Consider the following 12,784-nt stretch of genomic DNA (forward strand, 5'->3'; position numbering starts at 1 on the left):
AAAACATTTAAAAGGTGAACAGGATGTCCACTAACACACCATACGCCTCAACCTTTACATTTTCTTTCAACATCAGTTTAGTTGTGTAACTATTAAATTCCCTTAAATTTGAACAGGACGTTATATTTTCAAAGCCTATCACACAGAATTATCTTCCCTTTCTTTAAGGTGTGTAGAACCGGATAATTATTAGCATTTACAAAAGATGAAATACCAATGAAAGAGGCTAAATGACGTGCTCAGGGTCACACAGCAAAGTCCTGACTAGAACTCAAGCCTCCTGACTTCTGGTCAAGTGCTTACTGTCACCCTGAAGGTCCACAAACTTTTTGGTGTCAGGACCCCTTTACCCTCTCAGAAATTACTGAGGACCCCCAAAGAGCACTTGTGTATGTAGTTTAAATCAATATTCATCTGTTATAAATTATAAGAGAAAATTCTTGAATATTTATTAAATCATTAAAAAAATAATAATCCCATTACATGTTAACATAAATAACATATTTTAAGAAACTAACTCTACTCAAAACAAAACAAAAAAGTGAGAAGAGTGGCACTCGTTTACATTTTTGTAAGTCTTTTAAATGTCTTGGCTTCACAGAAAACAGCTGGATTCTCAGACTTGCTTCTGCATTTAATCTCTTGCTATTTCACATCATGTAGCCTCTGAAAAACTCCACTTTACACTTGTAAGAGAGTGAGAGTAATTAGCAAATGTCTAAGTATTACTGTGAAAATAGTTCTGACTTCAGAGAATCCCTAGCAGGGCCCTGGGGCTCTCAGGCACTCCCCACCCCACTGAGAGCAGTACCCTCACACCAGAGCCAATGGCACAACACAGGTCCTCCGAAATAAACACGACAGCACATGCGCTGGGCACCATCAGGATGAACTCGCCCACATCCAAGTCTGTCTTGGGCAGCCTTCCCCAATCCTCCACTAACCTGTTCACCATTTCTAAAATTTTGTCATTTCAGGGGCTTCCCTGGTGGCGCATTAGTTAAGAATCCGCCTGCCAGTGCAGGGGACACGGGCTCAAGCCCTGGTCCAGGAAGATCCCACATGCCGTGGAGCAACTAAGCCCGTGCACCACAACTACTGAGCCTGTGCTCTCGAGCCCACGAGCCACAGCTACTGAAGCCCACGCGCCTAGAGCCTGTGCTCCACGACAAGAGAAGCCACCGCAATGAGAAGCCCGTGCACCGCAATGATGAGTAGCCCCTGCTCGCCGCAACTAGAGAAAGCCCGTGGGCAGCAATGAAGACCCAACGCAGCCAAAAATAAAATAAATAAATTTAATTAAAAACAAAAAAGAATAAAGGAGAGTTAAATAAATAAATAAATAAAATTTTGTCATTTCAAAAATGTTCAAAAATGGAATAATCTAACATGTAAACCTTTTGGGATTTTTTTCACCCAACATAATATTGGGTTGGCCAAAAAGTTCATTGGGTTTTTTCATAAGATGTTACCCAGTACCTTAGAGATTCATCTAAGTTGTTGCATGTATCAGTAGTTTGTTCCTTCTATTTCTGAGTAGTATCCCACAGTATGTACATCCCAGAGTTTGGTTAACCATTCACCCACTGAAGGCCATTTGGGTTGTTTCCAGTTTGGGGACATGACAAACGAAGATGCTATACAGCCATCATACAGGTTTTTGCGTAAACGTAAGTTTTCCTTTCTCTGGGATAAATGCCCAACAGTGCAACTGCTGGGTTGCATGACAACTGCATGTTTAGTTTTATGAGAAACTGCCAAACTGTTATCTAGAGTGCCCATAACCTAGTAAATGGGGAATTTTTCAGACCACTAAAATCTCCTAACAAAATTTTCAAGGGCTACCCTACTACTGACAAAGAATATAGTTCCAGGAATGCAGACTTCGGAAGAAAGGAACAGCTTTTTGTTGTCAATCAAGGATTGAAGTAGAAAAAGAGTGAGAACGGGGAGTTCTCTGGTAGTCTAGTGCTTAGGATTTGGCGCTTTCACTGCTGTGGCCCGGGTTCAATCCCTGGTCCAGGAACTGAGATCCTGCAAGCTGTGCAGCACAGACAAAAAAAAAAAGAGTGAGGAGGCAATGTGGGAAGAGGAATGAATGATTCTGTGCCATCAAAAGTGGGCCAGGATAATGCAAAGGCCATAAAGGAAACACTGATATATCCAACAAGATAAAAAACAGGATTCCTCATGGCAAAAACAATGTAAGTTAAAAACAACAACAGGGGCTTCCCTGGTGGTGCAGTGGTTGAGAGTCCACCTGCCAATGCAGGGGACATGGGTTCGTGCCCCGGTCCAGGAGGATCCCACATGCCGCGGAGCAGCTGGGCCCGTGAGCCATGGCCGCTGAGCCTGTGCGTCCGGAGCCTGTGCTCTGCAACGGGAGAGGCCACAACAGTGAGAGGCCCACGTACTGAAAAAAACAAACAAACAAACAAACAAACAAAAAACCCTACTGCTACTCATATCACAAAGGGTAAGCTTCCTATCGGATAAAGAGCTCCTAGAAATTGGCAAGTAAAAAATCAGCAAAAGAAAGATGGACAGAGGGGCTTCCCTGGTGGCGCAGTGGTTGCGAGTCCGCCTGCCGATGCAGGGGAAATGAGTTCGTGCCCCGGTCTGGGAGGATCCCACATGCCGCGGAGCGGCTGGGCCCGTGAGCCATGGCTGCTGAGCCTGCGCGTCCGGAGCCTGTGCTCCGCAACGGGAGAGGCCACAGCAGTGAGAGGCCCGCGTACCGCAAAAAAAAAAAAAAAAAAGATGGACAGAGGATATGAATGGCGTTTCACAGAAAAGTAAATACCAATGCCTCAACTCTAAGATGCAGAACCTCACTCATAATAAGAAAAATAGAAATTAAAACTTCGCCTCAAGCCGATATTACACCTATCAAATAGGTAAAAATCCGAGAGTGTGATAAAAACTCTCTAGGTGGAACTATAAGGAAACACGCATTGCTGATTTTTATGTAAGTTGTTACTGCCATGGAGGGTGATTTGGCAAAGATATCAAAATTACAAATGCATAAAGCCTCTAATGCAGCAATTTCTCTACTAGGAATTTATATATACATTAGCACACATGCTAAATGACATATAATTATGTATAAGAGTATTCACTGTAGCAGTGACTGTAATAGTAAAAGATAAGCAAACACCTCAGTATCCATCAGTAGGGAGCTTGCTAATTAATCAAGGAACATCCATAAATGGAATTATGTGACCACAGAAAAGAATGAGGAAGGTACATACTCACATGGAAAAATCTCCCTAAGATATTAAGTAATAAAAGGAAGGTGTGGACGTCCCTGGTGGCACAGTGGTTAAGAATCTGCCTGCCAATGCAGGGGACACAGATTCGAGCCCTGGTCCGGGAAGATCCTACATGCCGCGGAGCAACTACTGAGCCTGTGCTCTAGAGCCCACGAGCCACAACTTCTGAGCCCTCACGCCACAACTACTGAAGCCCGCACGCCTAGAGCCCGTGCTCCACAACAAGAGAAGCCACTGCAATGAGAAGCCCGTGCACCGCAACGAAGAGTAGCCCCTGCTCGCCGCAAGTAGAGAAAGCCCGTGCACAGCAACGAAGACCCAACGCAGCCAAAAATAAATAAACAAATAAATTTATTAAAAATAAAAATAAAAGAAAGGTATATAGAATAGTGTATGGAGTGTGCTACCACTGTGTAAAAATAGGGGAGGGGTACAAGTAAATAAAAACATATATTCACATTTACTTGTATTGTCATAAAGAAACTCTGGAATGACTCCAAGAACTAGACAGATGGAGAACAGGGTAGGGAAGGGGAATTTCAGAGTATACTTTTAACATTTTTTAAACCATATGAATGTATTTCCCTTTCCAAAATGTTTACATAAATGAAGTCATTTTAACAAAAAGCAGCCAAGGTCCTTCTCATCTATCAGTGATGTCCTCTTGGGTGTTCTCTCCCCTTCCCCACCCCACATATCCCCAACTCTGTCCGTCAAAGCCAGTTCCCTGTCTTTCATGCTCACCAGGGCCTATACGGCTGGATGTACCTTCAAACACTATCTTCTCCAAGGTGATGAAAAGCCTCCTAACAAACTGTGAGCTGCTGGAGAACACGGACCATGTTTTACTTTTTATCTCGTGCATTATAGCACCTGGTACATAAAAGGTTCTCCAACGAGGCTAAGAGGATGCAGTGCTGTTGCTGGAATTCCCAGGGAAGAGTGAGCTAAGGGAGACTTCAGGAGGAAAAAAGGCTTCTCGGGGTCCCTACTCTGTCTTCTCCACCTATACTTCGGAGTGAGGCGTGGTCTCAGTCCACCTTTGCTCCTCCCAGGTGAGTGAGGAAGATTTCCAGAGGCTGCACTGAAGAGCGGCAAGGCGGAAAGCTCCAGGGCCAGCCCAGGTCACCAGAGGCCGGAAGCAGAGGGCCCCAAACCCAGCATTAGCTCTCAAACCAAAACCCTGACTCTTCCTCTTAAAAAAAAAAAAAAGGTGGGGGAAGTGGGGGGAAAGTCGCCAAGTCTGGAAGGCACACTAAGGTGTTCAAATCAAGCTGCCCAGCCAACTCCAAAGTCAAAGAAATTACACTTCCAATCACCCTTTTAAAGCACAATTGTACCCTCCCCCAAATCACCTAAAAACAAAGCCCAGGTACATGGGTCTATTATCAGAATGTGCTCCTTAGACTCACAGGAAATCTCTGAAAACCTGCCACAAATCCTGCTCTAGAACACAGAAGGAGCAAGACAGAGAGAAAAAGATGGGCCACTTTTTCTACTCCTGAAGCTACAGAGCTATGGCAAGCCAGGCCGGTCCTACAGGCAACGAGTACAAAGCTTTCCCGTCACTCTCAAGTGTCAGGAAGCCACCTCCCCCATTGTGATGACTGACCCACTCCTATATCTTCTGATAAAAGGAAGAGGAAGGACAGAAAGCTGGGAAAATCTAGAGATGGTAAACATTTTCATTTTCAGAAGACCGCACACTGCCAGGCCTCCGAATTGTTTTTATTCTGAATGCACATTAAATTTTTTTTTTTTTAATTGTAGATGCTTTAAATGAGGTGTGTGCACGCCTGCTCTCTCAACCCCTACCTGAACATGGACAGCCAGCTTCACTCACTCACATTACCGGCCCGGCCTCTGAGGGCCTCTAGGCTTACACCTCGGTTTCAATTCTTACTTACCAACTCTAATAATAACCTAAACCCTTAGCTTAGGTAACAGAGAATGAACCCTATATCCCCTTGAAATTATCTTTTGTATAGTTTTATAAATGGTCTTTATGGTTAAGTTTTTTTTCTTTTTTTACATTTTATTACATAAATTTTCAAACATACAGAAAAGTAAGAAAAATATATATACCCAGATACCATCTAGAATCAGCAACTGATATTTTATCATATCTATTTCATCTTTGTTTTTTTCTTTTCCTGAGCAATATGAAAAAAAATTAGGGATCATGACACTTCATCCCTAATACTCTGTTTTTCTACATATCTATGGTTAGTTTTTCATGTTAAATAAAAGTTTCTAAATTGTGCTAGGGAACAGGGCCGTTACCCTCCGTTTTCTAATTCTTCTTTAGCTTAAAACAGTGATGCATACAAAGTAGATGTTTATTGAGTTAAAAACATGATTTAATAGATTCCATATTTGCAAATGGTAAATACTGGAGACATTTCCTAAGACCCTGTTGAAACCACTTTGTTTATTCAGGAATGGAGAGTGGGCTCTAGGGAATGGATGAGGACCAAGCCTGAATATTACACAGACCCAGCAAACTGCCATCTGTACCTATAGCTCTTTGTGTGAAGTGTTGAGTGGAAAAATCATCAGGTCAGAAATTTGGAAAATATTTTGCTGAGCAATCTTTTTCTTTCTGAAATGTCAGGTAGGAAAAAAAAAGTTTTTCTAAAGTATAGTACAGAGCCATATGGGTATTAACCTCTGCTATTACCAAACTGAATTCCTTAACTTTTAGACACTTAGCTGCTTCCAGGACTGGAAATGAGTATTGTGAGTAATGGGCTCACATCTGGATAACAGTGTAACGAGCTCCATTTCCTCCTACAGAATCCAGAAAGCAGAATGTATGTAACTGTGACAAAAGTTATTGTGAAGGTACAATTAAGCAACAGATAATTAAAAAAGAAATCTCCCCCCAAACTAATAAGCGATTTTTGACTCTGCTGGTCACAGTATATTTCAAAGTCAAAAGCACATAAAACATGTGTATTATTTACCTAATATGAAATCTAGTTCTCAAAGGCACTCTCTCACCTTCCCTTAAAGAAAGGGAAAAGTCTAAAAACACCTGACCCACTTGGACAGGACCTTATGATGTGTGTTAGTGATCAATTCCTTTGGGGTATTCAGAAAAAGGGTGCCCTCCATGACTGGTTCCCTTAGGAGCTTTTATCTCCATTCAGTCACCTCAGAGGCACACCAATCTCACCCAGGAGAAGCAGCCACCCAGAATGGCTACCATCACTGTTTTGGTCAATCTATGTGGCAGAAGAGACTGCAAGTGTAGACAGCCCTAGAATAACAGCCAACCTATCACAATGCTTGGTGTGGGGAGAAACAATGCTCCCAGGATCTCCCTCCTAACGGTTTCCAATACCTACCAGAGGGCCAAGAAAGAAGAATTTTCTCACTGAGGTAGTGCTAAAGACTGAATGTCTGTGTCCCCCCTAAAATTCATATGCTGAAACCTAATGTGATAGTATAAGGAGGCAGGGCCTTTGGGAGGTGATTAGGTCATGAGGGTGGAGCCATCATGAATGGCATTAGTGTCCTTATAAAAGAAACCCCAGAGGGTTCCATTGGCCTGTCCGCCATGTAGGACACAGCAAAAAGACTGCTGTCTGTGAATCAGGAAGTGGTCCCTCACCAGACACTGAATCTATCTGCCAGCACCTTGATCTTGGACTTCCTAGCCTCCACAACTGTGAGAAATAAATTTCCGTTGTTTGAAGACATCCAATCTGTGGTATTTTGTTATAGAAGCCCAAATGGACTAAGACAGGGAACATGGGAAAATGTGATTTGAGCCCCATTATTATTTGAGCTGTGTGAATTTGGACAATTTACCTTATACCTCTGAGCCTCGGTTTTCTCATGTAAAACTGGGATAATAATCACCTCCCTTTTAGGGTTTGCCTAGCATACAGGATCCTGATAAATATCTGTTCCGTTTAATCTTGCCTTTCTTAAGACTCAGGAGGTAAGGGGGCACTCAGGCTTGGAGGGAATCTATGGTAGGTTACAGAAAGCATTTCATCCCTCTAGGTTCAGGCACCCATTTGTCCATGGTCAACGGCCCTGGTTTATGGTACCAAAGAAACAAGAACAGTGGATGTCAACAACCAAAAGTAGATACAGCTTTTACAAAAATGATCAGTAACCACAAATGAGACACCTCACTATCCTCAAGGAATCCTACCCACCGTTATGAACTTAGCTTTTAAAAATCTCCTCCCAAATAGTTAGGCAAAAGGTTCAACTCATCATCCTCCTTCAACAGTTCCCAGGTTCAAAGCCTTGCTTTCCTGTTGAACTTTCAGGCCAGGGAAGAGAGGCAGCATGACATAATGAAAAAAAGTACAAGCTCTGGAGTCAAACAGACCTGGGAATTTGAATCCAGGGATTGCCATTTACCACTTGTGTCATGTGAGCGTAGTCACTTAACTTCCCTGAACTCAAACCCTTCATCAATAAATTAAATACTATGCACATTAAAGGAGTACTGTGAGAATTATATCAAGTTATGCCTGGCAGAGTATCTGGCACAGAGTAGGTACTCAATTCATGTTAATTTTCTCAATGTCCCCAGGTCCCCAACTACCAACTCTTGTCACGATCAAATAAGCAGGGTTTCAAATCTGGCTGTATGACTGGCTGTATGACTGGCCAACCCTACCATATATGGATATTTGCTAGCACCTCCTTCTATAGACCAGCACTGTAGAAAATAATAAAGAAGTGATCCTACACCTCTAGCAGATTACTAGAAGAAGCAGGAGTTAAATATAAAGAACGCAGATATAAGTAGGGACTAAAATGAAATAGAACAACAAAAGCCCAATTCAAAAATAGGCAAAGGACTTAAGTAGACGTTTTTCCAAAAATGCCAAGAAGTCAACAAACACCTTAAAGATGCTCAACATCACTAATCCTTAGGGGAATGCAAAAAAAAAAAAAAACCACAACAAACAAAAGAAACACACACCACAATGAGACACCACTTTTAACCAATAGAGTGGCTATTACCCAAATAGAAAATAGTAAGTACTGGTGAAGATGTGGCGAAATTGAAACCTTTATGCATTGCTGGTGGGAATGTAAAATGGCACACCCACTGTGGAAGGCAATATGGTAGGTCCTTTAAAAACTAAACACAGAGAGCATTCAGGGAAAATGGTAGAATGGGAAGCACCAGCAATCTGTCTCCCCACCTAAACAACAATTGCACAGGCAGAATCTGTCTGATGTAACTATTATACTTTGGAGCTCTGTAGTCTATAGAAGGCTTCAACTTCCAGGGGAAGACCTGGATGGTAAACTGTGGTTAATTTCAGTCACTTTCAGCTCTTAGCACAGCAGCACCTATCCATCCCCCAACCCCTGTGGCAGGCAGCTGTGAGCAACTTACACACAGCTTGCAGGAGCCAGGGTGGGCAAAAAGGACCCTATCCTTCAAACATCAGGGGTCTGTATTCTGACCACTGATTGGTTCTTCTGACCACAATTGTACAGACAAGGAAGCAGTGGCCACTGTTGTTGCACATCCTCCATTATTGCAGGCCCCTCACTCTCCAGCTGAAGTGACTTCCAGGGGACTTAAAGGACTGGTACTTTTTTTATTCCCTTTCATTTTTCTCTTTTTCCCCTCTTGGAGCTAGACACTGAACATGAGAACATTCAAAAGCAACCACATATTTGGGGGAAATCAGAAAGTCACTGTGCATGCCCAGGAAAGGTATGGGCTCAGAAAAGATCTGGGAAGCCCTAATCCTCAGCAGAGAGATAGCCTACAACAATCAAACAAAAGCAGAAAACAAAAACAAAAGCCAGTAAACCCTGGAGAAGAAGAAGCTGATTTCTGGAGTTACCTCACTGTTAAATTCAATGTCCAGTTTTCAACAAAAAATCACAAAACCCACAAGAAACAGAAAAGCATTCCAAGGTACAAACAACAGAAACTGTCCCAAACAAACAGAAACAGAAAAGGATCTGATGGAAGATCTACTACACAAAGATTTTTAAACTGTCTTAAAGATGCTCAAAGAATTAAAGTCAAGAATAATAAGGTATAAACAAAATGGAGATATCTCAAGAGATAGAAAACCTAAAAAGAAAGAAACAAAAAATTTTGGAGCTGAAAACTGTAACTGAAATGAAAATTTCACTAGAGGGATTCAAAGGCAGATTTGAGCAGGCAAAAGAATCAGTGAACTAGAAGTAGGACAATGGAAATTGCCAAGTCTGAGGAACAGAAAGAAATAAGATAGAAGAAAAGTAAAAAGAGCCTAAGGGACCTGTGGGACACCGTCAAGCAGAACAACAAACATACTGCAGGAGTCCCGAAAGGACTCTTCTCTTGAAAAAGGCAGAGAAAATATTTGAAGAAATATTCCCAAATTCCCAAATATTCCCAGATTTGAAAACTTCCCAAATTTGATGAAAGGCATGAATATATATATCCAAGAAGCCCAACAAACGCTAAGTAGGATGAACTTAAAGAGATCCATACTAGGACACATTACAGATGGTCCACAACTTATGATGGTTCAACTTGATTTTTTGACTTTACGGTGGTGCAGAAGCAATACACATTCAGTAGAAACCATATTTTGAACTTCGATCTTTTCTCAGGCTAGTGATATTCAGTATGATACTCTCTCAAGATGCTGGGCACCAGCAGTGAGCCAAGCTCCAAGTCAGCCATGTGATCAAAATGGTATACTTACATCCATTCTGTATCCATACAGCCATTCTGTTTTTCATTTTTAGAAAAGTATTCAATAAATTACATGAAATATTCAACACTTTATTATAAAATAGGCTTTGGGTTAGATGACTTTGCCCAACTGTAGGCTAATGTAAGTGTTCTGAGCATGTTTAAGGTATGCTAGGCTAACCTATGGTATTTGGTAGGTTGGGTGTATTAAATGAATTAGTGATATTTTCAACTTATGCTGGGTTTATAGGAAAATAACCCCGTTGTAAATTGAGTAAGATCTGTATAATCAAACTGTCGAAAGTCAAAGACAAAAAGAGAGTTTTGAAAGCAGCAAGAGAAAAGCAACTCATTCCATTCAAGGAATCCTCTATAAGATTATCAGCAGATTTCTGAACAGAAACTTCACAGGCTAGAAGGCAGTGGGCTGATATATTTAAAGTGCTTTTATATTCAAAACTGTCAACCAAGAATCCTATTTGCAGCAAAGATATCTTTCAAAAGTGAGGGAGAAATTAAGATATTCCCAGATAAACAAAAGCTGAGAGAATTCATTACCACTAGAGCTGCCCTGCAAGAAATGCTAAAAGAAGTCCTGCAGGTTGAAATGAAAGGATACTTGACAGTAACTTGGAACTATATGAATAAAGAAATATCTCAGTAAAGGTAAATACACAGACAATTATAAAAGCTAGCATTATTATAACAATGGTATGAAACTCCACTTTGTTTTCTACATGATTTAAGAGACATATATATATATATTTTTTTTTTTTTTTTTTTTTTTTTTTTGCGGTACGCGGGCCTCTCACTGTTGTGGTCTCTCCCGTTGCGGAGCACAGGCTCCGGACGTGCAGGCTCAGTGGCCATGGCTCACGGGCCCAGCAGCTCCGCGGCATGTGGGATCTTCCCAGACCGGGGCACGAACCTGTGTCCCCTGCATCGGCAGGCGGACTCGCTACCACTGCGCCACCAGGGAAGCCCTGGAGACATATATTTTTAAAAAATATTAGTTTATGTTTTTTGGAAATGTATAAAGATGTAATTTTGTGACATCTACAACTGAAAGGAGTGAAGATGGAGTTGTAAAGGCGCAGAGTTTTTATGGTTCTGAAGTTAATCTGATATAAATTCAATACAGAGTGTTATTATTTTAGTATGTTAAATATAATCCCCATAGTAACAACAAATATAATAGTTACAGAATATACAAAAGAAAGTAAGAAAGGAATTTTAAAATTTCACTACAAAAAATCAACTAAACACAAAATAAGACAGTAATGCAGGAAATGAGGGACAAAAAGCTATTAGGCATAAAAGAAAACAAAGCAAAATGACAGAAGTCCCTCCTCATCACTAATTACTTTAAATGTAAATGGAATAAACTCTCAAATCAAGAGACAGAGATTGGCATTATGGATTTTAAAAAGAAAGGATAATCCAACCATATGCTATCTACAAAAGACTCACTTTACATCCAAAGACACAAATAGGTTGAAAGAGAAAGGATGATAAAAGACATTCCAGGCATATAGTAACAAAAAGAGAGTAAGGGTAGTCATACTAATTCAGACAAAATATACTTTAAATCAAAAAAGTTTATAAGAGACAAAGAAGGACATCATATATTAATAAAAGATTCAATACAGCAAAATACATAACAATTGTAAACATTTATGCACCTAATAACAGACCATCAAAATACATTAAGCAAAAATTGACAGAATTAAAGTGAAAAATAGACAGTTCTGTAATAATAGTTGGATATATCAATACCCCATTCTCCATAATGGATAGAACAATCAGACAAAAGGTAAGTAAGAAAACAGAGGACCTGAACAACACAGTAAGTTACTTACATCTAACATAAACAGAACACTCTACCCAACAACAATAGAACACACATTCTTTTCAAGTGCACGTGGGACATATCCCAGGACAGACTTACAAGTTACAGATATCATACCAAGTATTTTCTCTAATCACAGCAGGATGAAGTTAGAAATCAATAACAGAAGGAAAACTGAAAAATTCTAACTTGTGGAAATTAAACAACACGCTCAAACAACCAATGGATCAAAGAAGAAATCACAAGGGAAATTTAAAAATAGAGACAAAGAAACCAAAAACATAGTATACCAAAACCTAAGGGACGCAGCAAAGCAGTGTTAAGGGGGACATTTATAGCTACAAAAGCTTACATTAAAAAGGAAAAAAAGATATCAAGTCAACAACCTAACATTACAACTTAAGGAACTAGAATAATAAGAACTAATATAGAAAACCTTAAAGATTAAAAAAAAATTTTTAGAATATCTGAATTTAGTAAGGTAGAAGGACACAAGGTCAACACACAAGGGCTTCCCTGGTGGTGCAGTGGTTAGGAATCCGCCTGCCAATTCAGGGGACACAGGTTTGAGCCCTGGTCCAGGAAGACCCAAATGCTGCAGAGCAACTAAGCCCGTGCGCCACAACTACTGAGCCTTCGGCTCTAGAGCCCTTGAGCCACAATTACTGAGCCTGTGTGCCACAACTACTTAAGTCCATGCACCTAGAGCCTGTGCTCCTCAACAAGAGAAGCCACCTCAATGAGAAGCGTGTGCACCACAACGACGAGCAGCCCTGCTCACTGCAACTAGAGAAAGCCAGTGCGCAGCAACAAAGACCCAACAGAGCCAAAAATAAATAAAATAAATTTTAAAAACCCAAAATGTTAAAAAAAAAAAAGTCAACACACAAAAATCAGTTGCTTTTCTATACACTAACAATGAACAATCCAAAAACGATATTAAGAAAACAATTACATTTACAGAAGTATCAAAAAGAA

General features: G+C 40.6%; 1 protein-coding gene across 2 annotated transcripts in view; it reads right to left on the reverse strand.

The window, feature by feature from the left end:
• Positions 1-12,784, reverse strand: part of BORCS5 (BLOC-1 related complex subunit 5) — a 98,165-nt gene that overhangs the window by 32,396 nt on the left and 52,985 nt on the right. The gene's annotated exons all lie outside the window — the stretch shown is intronic.

Source organism: Hyperoodon ampullatus, assembly GCF_949752795.1.
Source record: "Hyperoodon ampullatus genome assembly, chromosome: 11".
Lineage (NCBI taxonomy): Eukaryota > Metazoa > Chordata > Mammalia > Artiodactyla > Ziphiidae > Hyperoodon > Hyperoodon ampullatus.